We start from the raw sequence: 23,244 nt of genomic DNA, 5'->3' as shown, positions 1-23,244 counted from the left end.
GGGTTCAGAGCAGGGCAGCGTCCAGAAAGTGGAAAATTCAGGGAAAAGAAAGAAAGGCACTCGGCTCCCTCCAAAGCACGATGCGGATACGGGGGTGACCAAGGAGTCAAAGATAACAGCACATAGGATACTCCTGGCTGCAAAGGAAGCCCCAGTTCTCTCTGGCCATGAGCGACAGACACCAAGCCATCGTGAGCAGCACCCCAGCAGGTGAGGGGTCCTGAGGAAGATGAGGCAGGAGAGAGTGGGCGTCGGACTGCTGGGGTGGGGCAGGGGCGGGGCAGGCAGGAGGAGGGCGAATCTGGCTCGCGATGACATCTGGAGCCCTATGTCAGCCTGGGTGGAAATGCGAGGTGGAGTGGAAGTGAGGAGCTGGGAGATTCTCACTGTACACGCCAGGCGAGTGCTTCTTCATGCAACACTTGCACAGTGACACCCCACACTGGGCACAGAGATCCCATTCTTGGCCTCAGAGTTGATGTGAGAGGCCCACGTTCTGGTGCAGTGAGTTGAGTACCACCTGGGACACTGGCTTCTCATTTGAGCTCTGGTTCAAGTCCCACCTGCTCCACTTCCAACCCAGGTCCCTGCCAATGCGCCTGTGAAGGTAGTGGAAGATCGCCCAAGTGCTTGGGTCCCTATCACCTACATGGGAGACCTGGATGGAGTCCCAAGCTCCTAGCCTTGGCTTGGCCCAGCCCAAATGTGCAGCCAGTTGGGGAATGAATCTGCACATAAAAGATCTCTCTTTCTCTGTCTTTCAAATAAATAAGTAAATATTTTAAAAAATAATGGAAAAGGCATATTATGAAAAAAGCTGCATGGATTTCAACTTTTTTTGCAGCCAAATAAACTTATCTTTTAGTTCCACCTTCCACACACTTTTTGGAAGGCCTTTACATCAAGGTGGAAAGCCTTTGTCTTTGAGAGTTGTCTACACAAGACCCCAGAGTCATGAGCCCAATGAGATGTAGCACAGGCACATTGCAAAGCCCGTGCAAGTACACGAGGAAGGTGTCCTCAGAGTTCAGTGGAGACTGACGATGGTTGACCCGTTGGGGATATCGAGAGCAATCTGTAAATGGAGACAGAACTGGCTGGGGTGCGGGGCAGGGGGTGTCACTGTTGCTTTGGGCAGAATTGACTTGCATGTCTAGAAATAATTATTTGCATTTAATTAATTAATTATTAATTCTATTAATCTATGAATCGCACACGGATGTGGCTGGCAGTGAGCCCACACCTCTAGGGCATTCTGGGCAGCCCAGTGGGAGCGGCTGTGACCCCAGCGTGTCCACATCCTCCCTTGGGAGGACGTCCGGGGGATGTCTGGGCGTGTGCCCAACTCTTAGATTTTCCGCGGGGCCACAGTTAGGGCTGGGATTCTGGAACTCTGCAAGCGTGCATGAGAACACTGCCGCGGACCCGGGAAGGGACCGAGGACGCACTGGGGGTGTGGACGACCCCCTGCACACGAGACACCACCAGAGGACTCACGGGGATGGGCACATCAATCAAGCCCAAGGGTCTGACACGCTCTGGCTTTGTTGCAGGATTCTGGTGCACGGTCCTCCTTCAGTAAAGCTGTCAGTGATTGAAACGGTGGTGACTCACCCAGCGGGCAGCGCGTCGAGGTCACCAGCCTCGTCGGTGGCTTCAGCCGGTGACCAAGGTCTCTTTGGAAAGAATGAGTTGGAGGCACTTCAGAGAGGCGCTTGGTCTTCCCAGGTAGTGGTGAGGATTTGAAATCAACGCTGTCTAACTAGTCAGGTCCGTGACGCATCGGGGCGCCTTTGTCGGGGCAGAGTCTTGTTTCCCTGGTCTGGGGTGGTCCCTGGCACTCTGCATCTCTGCAAGGGCCCAGGAAGTACCCCCAGGGGTGCCCTCTGCCGAGCTCCGGGGAGCTGACCTTCCGCTCCCGCTAGCGTCAGCGGCTGTCTCAGTCTGTCTGCTGTTGCTGCTGACGTAAGACCGCAGACTGGGTGCGCTGAGAAGAAAGGAAGTTTATTTAGTCTCACAGTTCAAGTCCAGGGTCGCGGGGGCTGTGACATGATGGCCTTCCTGCTGGCAGAGCTGAGGCAGCACAGGGCATCACGTGGTGAGAGGCAGGCAGCATTTGTGCATCTTCCTGGATCTCTCGCGCTCTCTCCTTCTTCCCCACCCCACCCCCGACAGGTGAGAGAGAGAGAGAGAGAGAGAGAGAGAGAGAGAGAGAGAGATCTTTCATCTGCTGGTTTACTCCCCAGATAGCCACAGAGGCCAGGGCTGGGTCAGGAGCCGGGAGCTTCTTCCAGGTCTCCCATGTGCGTAGCAGGGGCCAAAGCACTTGGGCCATCTGCAGCTTTTCCCAGGCCATTAACCAGGAGCTAGACAGGAAGTGGAGCAGCTGGGGCATGAGCTGGTGTCCATATGGGATGCCTGCATTCCAGGCAGCAGCTTTACCCAATGTGCCACAAGGCCAGCCCTTTCTTCTTCTTTTCTTTAAATTATTTATTTATTTGAATATCAGAGTTACAGAGAGAGAGAGAGGGAGACACACACACACACACATCGAGATTTCCCACCCACTGGTTCACTACCCAAGTGGCTGCAATAGCCAGGGCTTGAGCCAGGCTAAAACCAGGAGCCAAGGACTTCATCTGGGTCTGCCACGTGGGTGGCAGTGGCCCAAGAACTTGACCATCTTCCGTGGCTTTTCCCAGGCCACTAGCAGGGAGCTGGATCAGAAGTAGAGCAACCAGAACTTGGACTGGCACCCACGGGGGTTGTGGCTTAACCCGCTACTCCACCACGCTGACTCCGCACTGTCTCATCTTATGAAATCGTTGGGATCAACTTCCCTAATCCTAATCAGCTCCCAGAGGTGCCACCTGGAAACCCCAAGGTCAGATGAAGTGTCCTAAGTTTCCACCCAGCTAATACTTCAGAGTGGGGAATCATCTCCAACTGAGCTTTGGAGGTGGTGGTGGTGGGGGGGAGATAGTATTCAGAACGTAGCAGTGAGGCAGAAGAGGTTGGTGGAATGTGAGGCGGGTTGACATTCTATTTCCCTGTCCCCTCCCTGGTGGCAGCAGTGACCAGTGGGTAGCTGAGCTGATTCTCTCAGACAGTATAAGCTGCTACCCGCGTTCATAGGAGAGGGATCAGCAGGATGGGGGAGGGGCCAGTGGTGATTCCCCCAACCCTTGTACCAGCAGAGGCCCAGAGGGAACCTGGGCACACACACCTGGACCTTATGCTACGTCTCAACTAGGGGCTCCTGGCTCATAAAACAAGATCCCAGCAGATCACGAGTGGGCGGGATCCAATGAGAAATCACTCATTGCACCAAGAACAAGGGAAACAACTCAAATGAGAACCCAAGTCCCAGGGGGAGTTAGATATTAGAGTCTCTGAGCAGCCAGTGTAACAATGCTTCATCCAGCAATGACAAATTCCCTTGAAACAAACAATGACAATATCAGCAAAGAATTAGATGGTATCAGAAATGTATGAAAATTATAAAAGACCCCAGTAAACACACAATAGCAATGATGCAAACTTGAAACTTGCTGGAGGGGTTGAGTGCAGGGGAGATGGCGGGGTGGGGTGGGCAAGCTTGAGGACACAGTGACAGAATGCACACAGCCTGACCAACAGGGAGGAAACAGCCCGGTGTGCAGGGCAGAGATGCAAATGATCTCGGGGACCTGTAGGGCGAAAGAGGGGACGTGGCAATCAATAGGGCTGCAAAAGGAGAGAAGAGAAAGAGTGAGACTGAAAACATATTGGGAGAAATCATGGCTTTAAGCCTCCCAAGTTTGCCAAATGGGATAGATCCAAAGAAGCTTGGGCTGAGACACTTGATAGTTTTTTTTCTTTAATCTTTTTTTTTTATAATTTATTTTATTTTCATTTTATTTGAGAGAGAAAGAGAGAGACTCCCCAAATGCCCACAACAGCCAGGGCAGGGTCAGATTGAAGCCAGGAGCCTGAAATTCCAACTAGGCCTTCCACCTGGGTGACAGGAACCCATGCACAACCCAGCCATCACCTGCTGCCTCTCAGGGTGTTAGCAGGAGCTGGGACTCGAACCAGGCACTCCAACACGGGATGCAGCTGTCCCAGTTGGTGAACTATATGCCTTCCCCAAAGACACTTGGTAGTTACGTGTAAACTTACTCCCATTGAATCTGGAGTGGGATGGAGGAGTGGGGGGTGGAACGTTGAGGAAGGCCTTGTGACAAAGGCACTTGTGAGCAGGTGCACCGTTCCCTGGGTCCCTTGGGAGTCCTTCCTGACTTTCAGATCAGGGCCTGGGGCTGCGAGATGGGTAGATCTGGTCCCTGTCCCAGTATGGTCAGAGGCGAGCTGAGGAGGTGGACACACAACCTGCAGTGGTTTGCACATGCTCATTGTCCTGAGGCCTGCCTTGACTTGAGGGAACCCCCCCTACCTTGCGCATCTGTAAAATGGGTGTAGAAGCTCACATGCTCTCTGAGTGTGCGATGCCACTGATATATAAAAGAGAGACGTGGGAAAAAAAAGTCTTTTGTTTTCAGTTTTAAGGACTTGGAGCCAGGCTGCTGAGTGTGGAGTCCCAGCTGTCAGGTGCTTGGAGTGGCCGTCCTTTCTCCTGTGCCGTGCATGCGAGAGACTGTTCAGGAAAATGATCTGCATCGGCGCAGTGTGCCGAGGCGCCCTGCACGGCTTCTGGCTCCCCCCGTGCGGCTGGGGGCGTGCAGTGACCTGGTGACATTATTTCCTGAAGCTGAGTTTCGTTTTCCCTGATGCTGGAAGAGTGCCCTGGTGAACCAGAACCTCACGGGCTGCATACACAGTTTCCAGCCCTCGATGCTTTCCTGTAGGTCAGCTGGGACCTCACACGTGCTTTCTAGGAAAGGGAGAGCCGAAGCTTTGACCTTGATGTTGCTTTGTTCCTGCTCCAGGCTCCCGGGTGAGGAAAGTGGGCAGGTGAGAAGGGTAAGCTGAGTGAGACGACTCCAGAAAGACCCGCACGGTCTTTCTGCCCGGGGTCGCTCCCCAGCAGAGACTGGGAGGCCCGGCAGGAAGCTATCAAATCCCTTGGGTGCTTCCAGCACCTGAGAGCAGGCATGGGCTCCTGTGGGCAGCTCCCCGGCAGAGACACTCAGATGCTAATGAAAGCGGGGGTCGCCGCGGTCCTGCCAACACCGCCATTTCTCCTGAGTCACCTGCTCGAGCCAGAGCTCCCGGGCTCTCACTGGATGGCCGCATCCCTTCCCCTGGACACCCTCTGGCCACATCTGCAGCCCACCCCCTCCCTTCCCTCATCTCCTCGTCAGATCCTCAAAGCCCTCCTGCTCCGCCTGCTGCAATGGCCTGGCCGGAACGCAATTCCTCTTCTCTTCCTACGTTCTCCAGAATTTCAGCTCTCCCCAGGTGGGGCTATCTCCCACCCCTGGCCATGTAACAGTGTCCTGACTTCCGACGCCTCCTCCTCCCAGTCCACACTGCCTGTGGCCTCCCACTCTCTCCTTCCATCCCTGGGCCACCAGGAAGACTTCCAAAATCATAAACCTAATCATGTTTAGGGGATTCCGGCAATTTCTCTCCTTGCTCCAGATACACAGTCTGAACTCCTGCACCTGACCTTACCCGCTCTGCACGGCCTGTTGCTCGCCCCCTCCCTCTCCCCCCAGACCCTCTGCCCTGTGTCCACCGCACTGCAGCCCCTGATCTTTTGGGGGTGGCTTGAGGCCCCGCTCAGTTCTGCCTTAGAAACCTCACCCATACGTGCTGCAGAAATGTATGGCTATTTGAGCTATGACACCCTTGTAAAGGGGTGGACCAGCCCAAACTCATTCACAACGTCTTCCTGCGCGGTGTTCACCCGAACCATGCCCACAGATCCAGGCTGGACTTCTTGCAGAGCCTGCGTGGGGGCCGTGTACAGCGTCGGCCCCTTCACCAGCGCCCACGGAGGTGCTTTCCAGCCCTCTCAGCTCTGGCTGCTGTGCAGATCACGGGTGAATTCACTTTGTGCGAGAGAAGCAAAATCAGCCAGCATTGTTCCAAGGTGGATGTTGTTATCTGTAGCAGGCTTTTCTCTAAGGGTTCTACAGGGGAAATCAGTGAAGGATGCATGACAAGATGAGGGATTTTAGGAGTATTCAGAGTGGGCTAATGGCTTTGACCGACACCCCCAGGTTGCAGGGGATTGCTGAAATAAAAATGTAGCTGCCACTCAGAGCACTGTGCAGTGGGTGGAGGCATTCTTGGCTCTACACGATCATTCTGGAGCCCAGACTCCTCCTTAGAGAAGGTTCTAGGAGCCCTCTTCACCCCCACTGCAGATGGGCAGAGATGCTTGGCAGGGGTTTGTGGACAGGTCTAGGGTTGGAGCTACAATTTCTATTTGCACTCAATGGGCAGAACTTAGCCACACGGCTTCACGTGGCCCCGAGGGAGGCTGGTGAGTGTGTACAGGTGTGTGCTGGGAAGAAAGGCGTGCGCAGGTATGGGTGAGGACTGGCCGCTCCTCACACAGCAGCCTGGGCTCTGACCTCGAGAAAGCACCGCCTGTGTAGCTGTCAATCATGTCAGTGTGTGGTGACGAAACATGAGGAAACACCAGCGTGCACAAACAGCTCGAAGTCAGCGTCGTTGGGAGACAGAAAACATGGCTTCAAAAGTGATTTCCAAGCTCCTCTATTTCCAACAGGCTCTGCCGTGACATGATCCAAAGCCCGCGGACAGCCCAGGGGAGGGTGGGCAGGTGTCCAGTGCTGCCAGCTGGGAGTGGTGCCCATGGCAAGTGCATCCAGTCACCGCTCATGGCTGCTGGCCACCCCCATCCCGCCCATCTGCTCGGTGGCCCTGCCATGGGCACAGTCCCTCCTGCAGGGCACAGGTGCACACCAAAGGGGGGGGGGAATCCCAGATTGGACAGCTGCTCTTTCTGCAAGCGCTCTGGGTCAGGCCCACAGCCCAGGCATCCCCCCTTCTTCTCAACAATAGAAGAAAGGATACTCCCACACGCCGTGGCTGCCAAGGCCTTTTCTGAGGGCCTTGGATACCCCTGAGGCCAAATCGGGAGCCAAAATTGTACCTTCCAAGAGTGCAGCCTGGGCCTTCTGGGTGGAAGCGATGGTCTCCCAGGAGACAAACAGGCCCCCATAAGGAGAGGGCAGATGCTGCCAGATACGCCTGGGCTGTGCTCAGGGCAAGGTTGGCACGGGGCGGCTTTGCATACGGCGCAGAAGCCGGTAAAGGGACACGTGTCCCCACCGTGGCCGCTGTGTGCTGCCAGAGAAAGTGACCGGACTGCCTCAGTGCTCTTGCCCAGGGGAAGGGCGTGCCAACTCTCAGGATGGCTCTGACAACAAGGTGAGTTGTGTGAGACATCTAGAGCAGACCATACCTGGAGTGGGTGCCCCAGGATGTCACGGCTGCTCCTTGTCACTGGGAGAAACCTCAACCCAGGAGTCCCTGGGTGCACACCCCGACGCTCAGTGCATGCCTGCGTGGCGGGGCGGAGTACACACGTGGCGCCCAGGACCTTGTGCTAACCAGCATGGTGGTCACGAGCCATGTGGGCCATGCACATTTGCATTCGTTAGAACAAAATAAACTAAAAAACAGAGGTTCTTGATACTCAGAAGACACAGGAGGCCACTTGCTACCCGTTGAGCATCCACTATCTTTCAAATCCAAAACCTGAGTCATTCTGAGCGTGGGAGTGACAGAACAAGCAGAAAGTTCCATACCAGGAGAATCTATTTCATGCACAAAGTTATTCTTTTAAATGGTATAAGATTATCTCCAGGCTGTGGAAGAAGATGTATATGAAACATAAGTGAATTTTATCTTCAGACTTTGGCCTCATTTCCGATATACGTCATTACGGAGTTGCAAATATTTCAATGTCCGAAGAATCCCAAATTCACAACCCTTCTGGTCGCAAGCATTTTGGAATAGGGTTGGCAGAGCACCGTCCGCCCTCGTGGACAGCTCTGTTGGAGACAGCTGTTCCAGACAGAAGCCAGTGCGTGGGAAGTGCCGGCTGTCCTGCCTGCGGGCCCCGGGCAGGTGAGAGTGCTTCCAGATCTTGTCCGGCCACCAGAGTGGGGACAAGGTGCCCAGCTGTCTCTATCACTCGGGCACAGATGAGGCGGGGCCCTGAAAACACTGACAAATCATTCGGCCACCGGGGGAGGTGCCCTTGCCATTGTCTGATTCCTAGGGGGTGTGCTGGGGACCCAGCTGATGGCCCCGTGGCTTTGGCTAACGGATGAACAATATGTGCCTAGGATAAGACTTGCCAAGGAGGCTCATTTGTGTATGGCACTCAGTTCCAGTGTTCTCTCCAACCCTTGGGATTCAGCCTGCCAGGGTGGTTATAGCCATGGTGAGCCAAAACATAAAGTAAGCACCAGAAAGCCAGCCCACACTCAGCCAATGCATGCTCACCAAGAGCCAGGGCTTAGCCATCCCAGAAGGGCATTTTCCGCCTCATTTAATGCTGCTTTTTTAGGATGTCAGAGCAGAGGGAAAGGACAACGTAGCACTTTCTTGGGGGTTGGGGAGGGACGGGGTAAAGCCTGCATGAAGAAATTAATAGCAATCATAATAGAGCAAAGTTGGGTCACAACGTGCACCTGTGAGGGGGGTCTGGCAGGTGTCCAACAGGCAGGTGTGAACGGGTTCGGAACTGTGAACTGACAGTGACCCCACGGGACAGGTAGGAGGATTATCTGCGTTTAGGGGAGGAAGCTGAGACACAGAGAGGGCGGGGCGCTTGCTCCAGGTCACACAGCTCCCTAGAAACAGCACAGGAATTTGAACCCAGGCATTTGGCTTCTGGGACTTGTGACTCGTCCACTCTGCTCTCCAGCCTGCGACTTAGTCTCCTGCCTCTGAGAATCTGTGGTGGGGACTGAGGCTGAGCGGTGCGTGTGTCAGTATCTTTTCCGGCCTTAATATCTCCACCAGATGTCACAGACAGCTGAATGCTGGCCCCTTACTTTCTTTTATTTTTTTTTTTTAAATTAGCCTTGCAGCATTTGGGGGAAAAACAACAATCATTTAAAAGAGGTATATATTACATGAAAAAGACCTATTTATTTATTTGAAAGGCAGAGTGACAGAGATAGATACACACACACACACACACACCACACACGGGGTAGAATGGGGAGGGAGCTCTTCTATTTATTGGTTTACTCCTCCAAATGCCTCCAAGCTAGGTCTAGGCCAGGCCGAAGTCAGGAGCCAGGAACTCCAACATGGTCTCCCATGTGGGTGCAGGGGCCCAAGCACTTGTGCCATAATCTACTGCTTTCCCAGGTGCATTAGCAAGAAGCTCGATAGGAACCAGAGCAACTGAGGCTTGAACCAATGCTCTGATAGAGAATGCTGGAGCCCTAGAGGTTACTTAACCTGCTGCCACTGTACGCTGGCCCGTATACTATTTGTCTTAAAGATTTATTTTATTTAATTGAAAGTCAGAGTTACACAGAGAGAGAAGGAGAGGCAGAGAGAGAGAGGGGGGGGGGGGGTCTTCCATCCGATGGTTCACTCCCCAGTTGGCCACAATATTAGGAGCTACGCTGATCTGAAGCCAGGAGCCAGGAGCTTCTTCTGGGTCTCCCACGCGGGTGCAGGGGCCCAAGGACTTGGGCCATCTTCTGCTGTTTTCCCAGGCCATAGCTGAGAGCTGAATCAAAGAGGCGCAGCTGGGACTGGAACCGCCACCCGTATGGGATGCCGGTGCTTCAGGCCAGGGCTTTAACCTGCTGTGCCACAGCGCCAGCCCCCCCCCCCCCCCATACTATTATAAAAAAAAGAAAAAAACCCTCCCTGGTTTTTAAGAAAATGAAATGCTTTAGCGCCCTGTGCTGTGTGGAGTATCCATCATCTGGACCTAAACAGCAGGGCTGTGTTTGACCAGGTGCCGCCTCCCCCTGCACCCCCATCATCCACTTACATATTTCTCTGCTGGCATTTTTGGGGGCTTTGAAGAAATAGACTCACGTACAAATCATCACACATACCTGAGGGTAGAGAATTTGGTGAGTTTTGATACCTGTGTCCCTCGTCAAATCGTCACTCTGCTCAAGGTACTGAACGCAACCACCCCCAGGCAGCCCCTGCTCTCCTTTTGGCCATGGCAGATTAGTTTGCCTTTTGTACAGGTTTATATAAAAAATTCATATGTATACCAGACATCCGCGGAAAGTTTCAAAGACGATGCATATTACAAATCTCTACGCATGGATTTCAAAAATCGTTGGCACCACAATCAGCTTAGCTTGAGACACAATGTGACTAACACAGATCTGTCTTCAGGAACACCCACCTTCAAGGTGACAGACACGTGAGTAGGTCTTTGTCCATGAGGGAAGACTGTCCTGCAACAGGCCCAGCTCTGGCAGGCTTCCCAGAGGAGGTGAGATCTGCTTGAGGTCTAACCACGCTAAGAATTAGCTGGGGTCAGGTGAGAGGGGCTCAGAGGGACAGGGAGGAGGGTGTGCCTGGCAGGGGAGCCCTGGGTCAAAGGCTCAGGGTCAGAATGGGATGTGCGTATTACTGAAAGTTCAGGATGCTGCGGCATCAAACGTGTGTGTGTGTGTGCATATGCACACGGGTGTGTGCTGAGTTTATTCCAATCCCCAATGAAAGCACAGGCCTCAGGAGGCATGGTGATGCGAGGGGCTGAATCCCCGGGGTCTTGGGCGGGAGCCTCTGCTCAGGTGGGGGCCTCCCTGCTCCAGGGTGTCTGGAAGCCTGCAGCTGTTCCCACATCTGCATTGCAGGTTGATGAATGCCTGCAAGCCATCAGCGGCCAGTGGCCCTTTAAAAGTTGGTTATAACCACATAGAATATAAACACCAGCCCTGTGGCCAGCACCTGGATTCACAGGAACTCCCGTATTGCCCTGTTTGCTCTCGGATGCTTTGAGAAACAAAACCGGACAGGCAGCCCTGGTGCTCCTGTGGAGGGCCCTGTTCATGAGCTCTTTGCTCCTCCACATGGAGCAGGTGCGCCCCCCACCAAGGGTTTGATACTTTCCCTGGAGAGGAGGGCACTGCGGATAATGTATCAAACTGCGGGTAAAAGGTAAGTTCATGTCCGCCCAGAAGCATAGACACAACAGTGTTGTCGAAATCCGTGCATCTGTAGAATAGTGCGCCTCATGTCCAGCAAATGTCACACAAATGACATTGAACTGCGCGGGTCATTGCTCCACGTGTTTTCCCACTGAGCACAGCGTTGTAGAGGCTTCTCCAGGTTGGTGATGATTGCTGATACAGAGTCTGCTACACAAGGAGAAAAGCTTTGCCCGGTGCAATACTTCCCAGATCCTCATTGTAACCCGGACTGTGACTGGATCTCCTTAGAAAGGGGACCTGAGTGGTTCTCACCTGTGGCTGGGAACTTTACCAATACCCATGCTGGATCCTTGTCCGAGTGTCGAGTGTCAAGGGTGTCCTCCAAGGGTGTGTATTGGGGGGGTGGTGGCCAGGGTGTAGGCAAGTCTCTTGAACGATTTAGAATACTGAGTGCTCAGCCTTCTTCTTTGACAAACTCCTCATTCCAGCCCTGTGCATGTTTTCCCATGCAACATTTACATTTTCAATAGGGGCTTGCGAGAGTGATTCTGTATGTGAATGTTCGCTGAACCTGTTATAGAACTCTTACTGTGGCTTATCTTGAAGAGAATTACGTGGTTTCCGTGACATCGTGCCTTGTGTTTGTAATACAGCTGGGCGACCGAAAAACACAGTGATTTGGGATTTACCGTGTCGTCTTCCAGCCCTCCCCATAAGCACTGACCTGGATACTGTCCACGCCACCTCATCAAGGGACTCCCTCTGTTCACAGTCATCACAGTGCAACCATGGGGAGGTGTTCCCACAGCACGTCAGACTCCCAACAGGAGGCGCTGGCACACCCGGCATTCGATCCCTGGGTCCAGTCCTGATCCTGGACGCAGCCGAGGCATGCTATCCTTTGCAGCAGCCCTCGCTAACTGCGGGGTTCCCTGGATGTTTTAGGATCCCAAGACCGAGGCAAATGCCTTGGTGCTGCCAGCGATGCAAGGCCAAGGTCGTGTTTGGGAACAACTGCACCATGTGCCAGGTGAAGCCGACATCCGTGGCTTAGAGCGTGGCCCCTGCGCCAGTCTCCTTTCTCTCCTTCTCTTGACCTCTCTGGGCCAGAGTCTGGAGCCCAGGCACAAGGACCCGCCCCTGTCGCTATGTGGCCATGGATGCCATGGGCCCTTCCTCTGGATCCTGGAAAATGGAAAAAAAAAGACCCCTGCACTGTCCTAGAGCTGAGGGGAGCCAGCTCTGCGGTGAACTCCGAAGCCACCAAGGAGGAGGAAGCCCCTGCTGTGGGCCCAGCCTGTGCTTGCTTCGGATTGGCCTCGGGCAAGCACAGCGCACTGGGAGTCCTGTGCGGTGTGTATCCAAACTCTGAGTTCAAAGGCACGCTGCAAACCAGCTTGCCCAGTCTCGCCGTTCAGGAGAGAATGGAAAACCATTGAGGAGCTCTTGGGCGCTGGGCAGCATGTGGTCCACCAGGGCCTCTGCTCAGGCTGTGCTGCTTTGGTTAGCCCAGGAGAGAACAGATGGGTGGGAGGCGACCCTCGTTCCTCCCGGCACATCCCTGCTCTTGGGGCTGAGCCCGTGGACCTGGTGTCCACGCCACAGGCAGATGATGACGCTGGGCTCACTGCCAGTGGAGCGCACAGCGGTGGCTGTGCCAGCGTCCCCAGGCTCAGCGGCAGCTGGGAGCTCTTTCCCCAGCGCCCACCCTCTCTGGATGGACTCTGCATGGCAGGATTTTACCTGGTGCTTTAAGATCCTACCTTGGGGGATAGGACTTGGTTACACCCATCTGCACAGACACGCGTTCACACACATGTGAATGTGCACACATACCACTCACACACACACACCCCACATCACACACAACATACACACATCACACATGTGCACAACACACACACACACCATCCACACTACACACACTACACCACCCCACACACCTTACACATACGCACACTGCACACACCAGTGTACACAACACACACCTACTATACACAAACACTTCATATACATACACACATGCACACAGCTTTCTTCTTTCCACCAAAGGAAAAACAAATCCAGTGACTAACAGAGATGCAGGTGTGTGTGTACCAATGTCTGGGCATATGTGTATCTTTTAATGACTGACACTATTCGCATGAAAAGGGTTTCACCATTTCAGTGAACTGCATCGAAGAAGTGAGCTAATTAGCCCAAAGATTCAAAAAATTAGAAAGTACTCATTTAAATTTAGTTTCTTTAAAACTTTGCTTTATAACATGTTATAAGAGTACTTAAAATGTTTGTACACAGTTGAATCAAAAGATAAGTTTATCTTGGTACCAAAAAATTTGAAATACATGCTCAGAGGGGTGTTCCAATGTTCATGGAAACGTATTATGAAAAAGTATCCATGGGATTAAGAAATGCTTTTTTTTTTTTAAAAAAAGACTTATTTATTTATTTGAAAGACAGAGTTACAGAGAGGCAGAGCCAGAAAGAGAGAGGAAGAAAGGTCTTCCATCCACTGGTTCATTCCCCAAATAGTCGCAACAATCAGAGCTGTGTTGATCCGAATCCAGGAGCCAGGAGCTTTCTCTAGGTCTCCAAGGTGGGTGCAGGGGCCCAAGGACTTGGGCCATCTTCTACTGCTTTCCCAGGCCTTAGCAGAGAGCTGGATCAGAAGTGGAGCAGCCGGGACTTGCAGCGGCACCCACTTGGGATGCCAGCGCTTCAGGCCAGGGCGTTAACCCACTGTGTCACAGTGCCGGCCCCTGAATATATCACATTTAACAGGTCTTCACTGATGGCTGCCTAGATGTTTCTTACTTTGCTTTGCATTGGCCATTAGCTGCAAGACAAGGAAGAGCTTTTCTCCATGCTTATTGCGGCATACGTTTGTGACCCTACGTGTGGGTTCAACTCCCAACAGACATTTGAGTCAAAGGCCAATTTCTTGAACAATTTTAATAAGGCTTGCCAAATCGCTCTCCAGACAATTGCACCCATTTCTATTCCCACAGGCAGGTAATGTATGTAATTCCCTATAGCATCACCCACGCATTGGGTGTTATTCAACACTTGGTCACAGCCCCTCTGATAGGTAGGACATGCCAGCTTGTTGTTACGACGTGCTTGTCTTGAATTAGGAAGGAGGTTGAGTCTGTCCGCTGGTCAATTTCGCATGTCTTTTGCAAACATCCTTGGCTCAATTTTCCTTATGAGTGCTCATCTTTATCTTAGGGATTTGTGTCATCCTCTTGGGGAAAAAGGAGTCAATTGTCCAATATGTCAGATCACTGTGGGTTTTTTTGCTAATCTTCTCTGTATTGTTCCAATTTTAGTATATGTGCTGCCGAAGCGAGCACAAAACACTTTTTTTTTTTTTGACAGGCAGAGTGGATAGTGAGAGAGAGAGACAGAGAGAAAGGTCTTCCTTTTTGCCGTTGGTTCACCCTCCAATGGCCGCCGTGGCTGGCACAACGTGCTGATCCGAAGCCAGGAGCCAGGTGCTTCTCCTGGTCTCCCATGGGGTACAGGGCCCAAGCACTTGGGCCATCCTCCACTGCACTCCTGGGCCACAGCAGAGAGCTGGCCTGGAAGAGGGGCAACCGGGACAGAACCCGGTGCCCCGACCGGGACTAGAACCTGGTGTGCCGGTGCTGCAAGGCGGAGGATTAGCCTAGTGAGCCACGGCGCCGGCCCACTGTGGTTTTTTTTTTTTGTGTGTGTGAAACTGACTATAGAAAATTAATTTTTCACATGGTTCAATTTTTTTTTTTAAAAAAAGATGTATTTCTTTATTTGAAAGAGTGACGGGGGAAGGGGGAGAGGGAGAGAGAAGTGAGGTCTTCCATCTGCTGGTTTACTCCCCAAATGGCTGCAACAGCCGGGCCTAGGCCAAGCCAAAGCCAGGAGCCAGGGACTCCACCTGGGTTTCCTAAGAGGGTGGTATCCGCTGCCTTCCCAGGCACATTAGCTCGGTGGGAAGAGGGCATTCAGAAGTCCACCTGGGGCTGTGATGTGGGATGCCAGGGTCGGAAATGGAGGCTAACCCTGCTGGGCCACAGTGCCGGCCCCTAGCCCAGTGTTTTTACATTTTCCACATCATTTTGAGGATATTACTTTTAAAAGTGGGAGAACTTGCTGCGCAACGAACACGTCCTTGATGCCAGCAAAGCCATCTGGAAGCGCATAGCAGGCGACTTCCTCTGTGATGCCGATGTCAGGGGCTCACCGAAAAAAAAGCAGGGGACGGACAATCTGCAAACTTCTGGGGGACAGAAAACACTCGATCTGGTTTATAGATGCATCCTGGGAGACGGGGGCTGTTTCTTCTATTTTTCTCTGATTCCACCTGATCATTGTTAGAAGTCCAAGAAGACCTTAATAAGCAAAAGGCACCGTGCCGTGGCTAGGGCGATGGTGCCCACACGTCCACCCCACACACTCAGCGCAGCCCCTGTCAACATGCAAATGACCTCTTCTGCAGAAACGGACAAGCTGATTTCAAATTCACACAGAATTGCAAGGGTCCCCCTGAACAGCCAGAACAATCTTTAAAAGAAAAAAAAAAAAAAATGAGAGGCTTCTCGCTTCCGACTAGCAAAACTGAGTACAGAGCTACTGTGAGCTGCACAAATGGGACAGAATCGGGGGTTCAGAAACAAACTCAGATACCCACGATCAGCTGGTGTTCAACAAGGCAGACAGGGCCATCCGGTGCGGGAAGAAAGCACTCTCCAAAAGGCAGTGTTGGGGCTGCAGCCTGTGATGCTGGCATCCCACATCAGTGTTGACTGGCGTCCTGACAGCTCGGCTTTTGATCCTGCTTCCTGCTAATATGCCTGGGAAAGTAGTTGAAGATGGCCTAGGTGCTTGGGGCCCTCCACTCCTGCGGGAAACCCAGATGGAGGTCCAGGCTCCTGGTTTCCACCTGGCCCAGTTCTACCTGTGTGTGGCCATTTGGGGCATGAATCAGCAAATGGAAGGTCTCTCCCCACCACCCCCCTACACACACTTTGAGCTCTCTCTGTCTCTCTTTTTAATTCTACCTTTCAAATAAAATCAACAAATCTTTAAAAAAAAACATGGACAGTGCTAGGAAAATCAGATTTCTACATGCAAAACACTGAAGTTAGCACTCCCTCCCTCACATTTTATATATATATATAACAAAGACAATATCAACAAACTAATTATAAGAGTTAAAACGGGGCTGGCACTGTGGTATAGTGGGTAGAGCCGCCTCCTGCAGTGCCAGCGTCCCATGTGGGCACTGGTTCGAGTCCTGGCTGCTCCTCTTCTGATCTAACTCTCTGCTATGGCCTGGGAAAGCAGTAGAAGATGGCCCATGTCCTTGGGCCCCTGCACCCTCGTGGGTGACCTGGCGGAAGCTCCTGGCTCCTGGCTTCAGATCTGTGCAGCTCCGGCCATTGCAGACAATTGGGGAGTGAACCAGCGGATGGAGGGCTACGAGCGCTGTGAAAAAAACTGTTTGATGTTTTTTTATAACATTAAATAGAATTACAGCAATTCTGGGTGTAGACCCACAGGATTGAAACCAGGGCCTGGGGTAGGGACATGCATGTCAATGGTTATTGTGTCATTATTTATAATAGATTTATCATAGCTGAAAGGTGGGAGCAACCCAAGTGTGCATGAGAAATGGATAAACAAAATGTGATCCCTCTCTCTGTGTCACACACACACACGCACACATACACATTTGCACAGGGATATTATTCAATCACAAAAGAAATTAGATTGTGATACAGTCAGCAACATAGATGAACCTTGAAACAACACTGCGTAGAACAAGCCAGATGCAAAAGAAACAGTTTTGTGCAACTCCATGAGTAAGAAATATCTAGAAGAAGCAAATTCATAGAGCCAGAAAGTAGGCCAAAGGTTGCCAGGGGCTGGGAGGAGGAGGGGATGGGGCTGATTGCCTAATGGGTACAGAGTTTCTGTTTGGGGCAATGAAAATGTTTTGTAAATAGACAGTGGTGAAGGTTACACAACACTGAGAATGAACTTAACACCACTGAATTGTACACTTAAAAAGGGTTAAAGTGGAAAGTTTTTACAGACATTTGTAAAAGTGATAAGGTAATCTACCCAAGCCTCTGATTTATACTTTACAGGGAGGACCTTTATGACATGTGGGTCGTATCTCAACAATTCTGTTAAAAAAAAAAAAAATGGTTGGTCTGGCTGACCACTAGTTCTTCACCATTTTAGCCATCGTAACTTCCTTGCAGAGATATTTAGCAAAAACAACCATCTTTTGAAAACAAGCAGAGAAAGAGGTCGGGCCCAGGGTTAAACAAAACCTCAGGCAGCCTCCCTGGCACTTGCAACGGGGCTTCGGGGTGCAGAGGCTGGCGTGTGGGTTCTGTTGGTGCCTTGAACTCCAGGTCAGCTTCCAGGGCCTCAATCCTGTCATCGCGCAGTCAGCGGCTGGGAGCAGGGTCTCTGTGCCTCCGTGATTCCATGCTGCAGCAGCAGGCAGGGGACCCAGGCTCCCAGCCTCCAGCATCTCCTCCATTCCTGGAGTCGGCTTTCCCTCTTTCCCTTCCAGTGACAGGCGCTCAGGGGCGAGCACCTTGGGCAGTGAGTGAGCCTGCTGGCTCTTCCCACAACATGGCTCTCCCAGAAGAAGCACCTGGTGTGCCCACCCAAGCCAGGCTCTTAGGAGGGAGTGGCACACTTCATGCACACGCACACGAACAGGTGCACACTGTCCTGCACGGTGAAGGAAGCTAAGGCGGCCCTGTGACAGCTAGGTTGTTGGATTTGGGAGAGAAGGTCCATAAATAGCTCCATTTTCTCTATCGTGGCCCGGTGTTGGTATATGCAGGATATATATATCTGTTCTTATATGCAGGATAAATTGGATGTCTCTTCCACGTTAGCCAGCAATGCTAAATGCCAACCAAAAAGCAGGGGTAGAGAAAGCAAATCCTGGTTGTTCCTAAGAAAAAGAGAACAGAGAAGGCTTCTGTCCAGGCCACTTTGTCCACGTGAGGGTGGTAGCAGCCAGCACCTAGTACACTCAGCAACTTTGGTTAACCCTTCCTTCCCCACTTTTTTTTTAAGTTTGAGAGGCAGAGAGAGAGAGAGAGAGAGATCCCATGCATTGGTCCACTGCCCAAATCCCTCAGTGGCTGGCTGGGACTGGGTCAGGACCAAGCTGGAAAGCAGGAACTCGATCCAGGTCTCCCATGTGGGTGGCAGAGACCCAGTGACTTGAGCCACCCCCTGCTGCCTCCCAGGGTGTGCATTAGCAGGAAGCTGGGGACAGGAGGCAGAGCTGGGCGTTAAACCCAGGCACTCCGATGTCGCATGCTGACGTCTTAACTAGTGTCCAAAACCAGGAGGCCAGACGCCAACCCCTAACCATGTTTTTGAGATGTAATTCACAGACCCATACAATTCACCCATCTGTAGGGCTCAATTCAATGGCTCTTAGTATATTCACTAGGTGGTCCATCTGCCATTACAATTGATTTTAGAAGATGCTCGTTACCTTAAAACAAAACCCCACGCCCCTTTAACAGCCACCTTGTCACATCCCCCATCTGTGCCCCAGGTCGTCATTATGTTCCCTCCGGAGACGACACATGTATGGAGTTAGGCAGTAATACGTGGTGGTTGGTGCCTGGCTTCTTTCCTTAGCATAAGGCTTTCCAGGTTCATCCGGGATGTTGCAGGCATTAGTACTTCATTGCTTTGTATTGTCAGCCATTTTCCCATTGCGTGGATCGATCCCATTGGATTTGTCACCTTCTGAACTATGCAGCTGTGAGCATTTGTGTACAGTTTTCATGGACATGCACTGTCGTCTCTCTGGGAGTGGAGTTGCTTAGTCCCGTGATCATTCTGCACCGACCCGAGAGACAGCCACGGTTTTCCATACAGGCTGCACCATTTGGCAAGTGCGCTGGCAGGGTGTGAGGATTCCACCTCAAGCTAAGTAAAAAGCCACTTTGAGAAACAGCAGGGCAGCTCCTCAGCAGGCTAAACATGGGGTTAGCGCATGACTCAGCAATTGCACTTCTACGTAGTTATGCAAAAGCAAGGAAAACATGCATTCACAGGAGAAACCGAAAATGAACATCAACAGAAGCATTGTCCATAGTAGCTGGGAAGGGGAGAGGTGAGCCCCGAAGGTCAGATGAGGTGTGATTCCACACTGCGGCAGAGGGGCTGGGGGTGCCTGGGCTGGGGCATGGGTGCTACAGGCAGGGGGAGGGCGGGCTGCTTCATGGCCCAGGGGTTCCTGTGCGGGTGATATAAATGTTCTAAGATTAGATTCTGGTGGCAACAGCACAGCTTTGTAAATACACTGCCACCCACTGAACTGTACACTTTAAGTGAGCGAACTTTATGGTGTGTCAATAATAAATCAACAAAACTGTTTGGAGAGAGAGAGTTGAGTTTTGTTAATTTGTTATCCTAGCACTACGCTTCTTGGATGCACACTTACACACCACACACACACACACAAGTACCCTACTCCCACCACACACACCACACACAAATTCAATCACACCTACACACTCATGCCACACCCATTCATAAACACACCTGCACCATACACGCAAACCTCACATTCACATTCAATCACACCCCACAGGTCCACTCAGACACACACATGCCTGCAGACAACATGCACACACCCTCACACGTGTGTTTTGCTTTTTTTTGTTCCTCTCCATCCCTTAAATACACCCAAGGGGAAACTGCGTGAGGGACACCAGCCACCCTCCTGACATCTCAAAGAGCTGGGCGGAGGCAGAGCAGCTGGCCATTTGTGATTCAGGCTCAGCGAACCCCGTGGCACAAGGGACTCACACAGACTAGCCCCTCATGTCAGAAACTCATGAAGATGCGGGTCAAATGTAGGCACGTTGCAGAATGAGCCAATGGATGGAGACCTCCCTTTTTCTTCCCCTCAAAAACAAACAAACAAAAAAAAAACAAAAACAAAAAAAACCTGAAAAACCTCACCAACCTGAAGATTTTGGACATGAGGACTGTGAGGAAAGCCAGGATCTATAGAGAGCAGGTGGGGTCTTATTTTCCTTCCTCTAAGACCATCCCTTGTGCCTTCCTGCGCCTTCCATCCCGGGTCATTGAAAGAAAAGTGCAGGCCAGACCTCCTGCTTTAGATCTGTTATTCCTGCTGTGTCTGGAGAAAACTCAGAGCCAGGCTGCTTGGGGTCCTCAGGCTGGCAGGCTGTGAATTCAGGTGGGCTTCCCTCTCTCCTTTGTGTTTTAAGTCATCTCTAGATGGCTTTAAATACCCGACACAATGTGTAAGCTGTGTACACAGTTTTCATGCTGTGTTGTTTAGGGAATAATGACAAGAACAACAAAAAAAAAAGTCTATACACGTTCAGCTCCTGTGCAGATTTTTTTTCCTAAACGTGTTCAGCCCATGGTCGGTGGAATCCTCCAGCTGTGCACAGAACTGTGAGAGGAGCAGCACAGGCTGTGCCCCTCGTTGTTGTGCAGTGGCCGTGAGAGACTCCTGCTCCTCAACGCTTCCCTGTTTTCCAGTTTCACCACCGGAGTCCGAAGCCTTAGCATTGCATAGAGCTGCTCTGAACACTGACCACGTATGGAGTAAGCCAGACAATTACCACCTTACTTGCAGCTTCTTCAGCTTCTGCTTTCTGGTTCTATTGCTATAGCATTATTCTTAAATTGCCAAGTTCTTTTGTTTTTAAATTTTTTTTTAATTTATGTGAAAGGCAGAGTTACAGAGAGGCAGAAGCAGAGAGATACAGAGAGAGAGAGGTCTTCCATCCGATGGTTCACTACCCAATTGGCTGCAATGGCTGGAGCCACACCAATCCGAAGCCAGGAGCCAGGAGCTTCTTCTGGGTCTCCCATGTGGGTGCTGGGGCCCAAGTACTCGGGCCATCTTCTACTGCTTTCCCAGGCCACAGCAACGATCTGGATTGGAAGTGGAGCAGCAGGAGACTAGAACCAGCGCCCATATGGGATGCCAGCACTGCAAGTGGTGGCTTTACCCGCTACACCACAGCGCCGGGCCCTAAATCGCCAAGTTCTAAGAAAATCAGGTGTGAGGGAAAGAAAGCCAGGTTTCACACAAAAGCTCACCTAAAGGCAGAGAAAGCTACACCCGGAGGGCATATCAGCCGCTCCTTCTGAGGTGACAGGAAGTGGCCAGGTGGGAAGCGGGCGCTGGGGCAGGAGTCTGGCTCACTGGTGGGAGCAGCTGGGAGCATCTGCTGCCCATCTCAGATGTCCTGATTCAAGTCCGGGCCACGTTGCTTCCATCCCAGCTTCCTGCTGATGTGTGCCCTGGGAGGCAGCAGGTGGTGGCTCAGGCACCTGGGCCCCTGCCACCCAAACAGGAGACCTGCAAGGAGTTCCCAGCTCCTGGCTTCAGCCTGGCGCAGTTTTGGCTGCTGTGGGCATCTGGGGGCTGAAGGTGAACCAGTGGGTGGAAAACCTCTTTTTGCATGTTTGTCTCTCTCTACCTTTTAAGTGAAATGAAAACAAATACATTAAACTAAAGGTAAGCGTAGAGAGAACAGGCGTAAGAAAGGCAGGGGTTACTTGGAACCCGTCAGCCAGAGCTTCGCATCACCAGGGGCTCCTGAGGACAGAGGGGGGGCCATACCCCACAGCCTGCATCAACCTGGGCACCCCCCTTGGGCCATGCGTTTCAGGGAGAAGCCTCGCGGATGCACCCTGCATGCAAACGCATGGACCCCACCTGTCCCCCGAAACGCCTCCCTCTGCTCCCGTCCGTCCCCGCAGGCTCCAGCTCTGAACTCTCTCATGGCCTGGCATCTGGCCCACAACGCACCCTCCACTCCTGCCCCGCTTTGCTGGGCCCTGCGCCCTCAGGTTCGCCTCCCTTGCTCTCACCACTGCCACCTGGCTGTTCTCCAGGTGGTTTTTGACTTACCCGCTGCCTAGCCAGGACCAGAAAGTGGCAGCTGGCGCCTCCTTCTTCCTGTTCCTTATCCAAGCCTTCCTCTTCCCTCTCTCCTGACCAAGTCCCTGGGCCCTGAGAATTCACCCCTGCCATCTTCCACTTGGATCCTGCCAGGTTGTTTTTGACTCGGTCGCCTGTAGTTGTGGACAACAGCTTGGAGCCCACCTCTTCCCGTCGCCGCCACCCTTGGGGACGGCCGGGGCGCTCTGGGTTAGTGCCACGGCGTTTGCATGATGCTTCATGCTGGTCATCTCGTGGCTGGCCTGCATATCCCTCTCCTGTCGGGCCTTCATCTTTATCTACTTTCTCCTCTCCCTGCCTCTGCCCATCATAAGGGGAGGCCTATGTATAAGGTTTCAGCTGTGAGCTTCCCAAAATACGAATGCTGCCTCTTCTTCTTGCAGGTGCAAAACAATTGAATCTCCATGGAAACCCTCCACTCACCGATCCCTTCATGCTGTCCAGGGACTCGCATGACAACCAATCCTCTGCTACTTTCCCCCGTTACGGTTGTCTGTCAAAACCCTACCCTGCTTCAACTTAACTGCTTTTCCTCTTTCTGTGTGCGTTCAAGCAGACCTCAGCCACAAAAGTATCACCCAACTGGACTGACAGGTCGCCGTCTCAATCATGACCACAAATCCGAAACGGGCGTTACTTCTTTGGGCCAACCCTGTTTGCTTTGCGTCTTCTGCAGTTTTCCAGTGCACCGGACCTGAACTCAGAGCAATCACACTAACCTCTCCCGAGCCACAGAAAGGAACAGGTTAGAAAACCAATGGGCAGCCTCAGAACCTGCGAGGCTCTAGCAGACAATCCAACACTGGCATGATTAGGGTGCCAAAGGGAAGAGGCATGGAGCTGAGAAAGGGTGCAGAGGAACAATGGCTGGAAATCGCCGCAGTTTGGCGAAAGACACTACTAGCCTCTAGGTGCAGGAAGCTGATCAATCTCACATAGGAACGTAGGCTACACCCAAAGAAAGTCACGCCAAGACATGCCGTCGTTAAACTTTTGAACTGTACAGACAAAAAAAATCTTGAAAGCAAAAAGAGAGGCGTGACACCTTAGTTACAAGGGAACACCAATCCACATGACAGCAGCTTTTTTTTTTTTTTTTTTTTTGCAAGAAACCATGGGGGCCACATGAAAATGACACAACATTTTTCCAGTGTTGTCAGGTGATAGTTAGCTACTGTGAAGTCT

At 52.0% G+C, this 23,244-nt stretch overlaps 1 non-coding gene and 1 pseudogene across 1 annotated transcript; both read right to left on the bottom strand.

Moving 5' to 3' along the window:
* Window positions 1-22,331, bottom strand: part of LOC133771080 (large ribosomal subunit protein uL10-like) — a 123,554-nt pseudogene extending 101,223 nt beyond the window's left edge.
* On the bottom strand, window positions 14,324-14,425 carry LOC133772090 (U6 spliceosomal RNA). Its single transcript, XR_009867717.1, has one exon. It is a non-coding gene; the product is annotated as a U6 spliceosomal RNA (small nuclear RNA).
* Window positions 22,332-23,244: the final 913 nt, after the last annotated feature.

This window comes from Lepus europaeus, chromosome 12, assembly GCF_033115175.1.
Source record: "Lepus europaeus isolate LE1 chromosome 12, mLepTim1.pri, whole genome shotgun sequence".
NCBI classification, from domain to species: domain Eukaryota; kingdom Metazoa; phylum Chordata; class Mammalia; order Lagomorpha; family Leporidae; genus Lepus; species Lepus europaeus.
The sequence above is the reverse complement of the archived record's forward strand: the minus strand, read 5'-3'. Positions and strand labels throughout refer to the sequence as shown.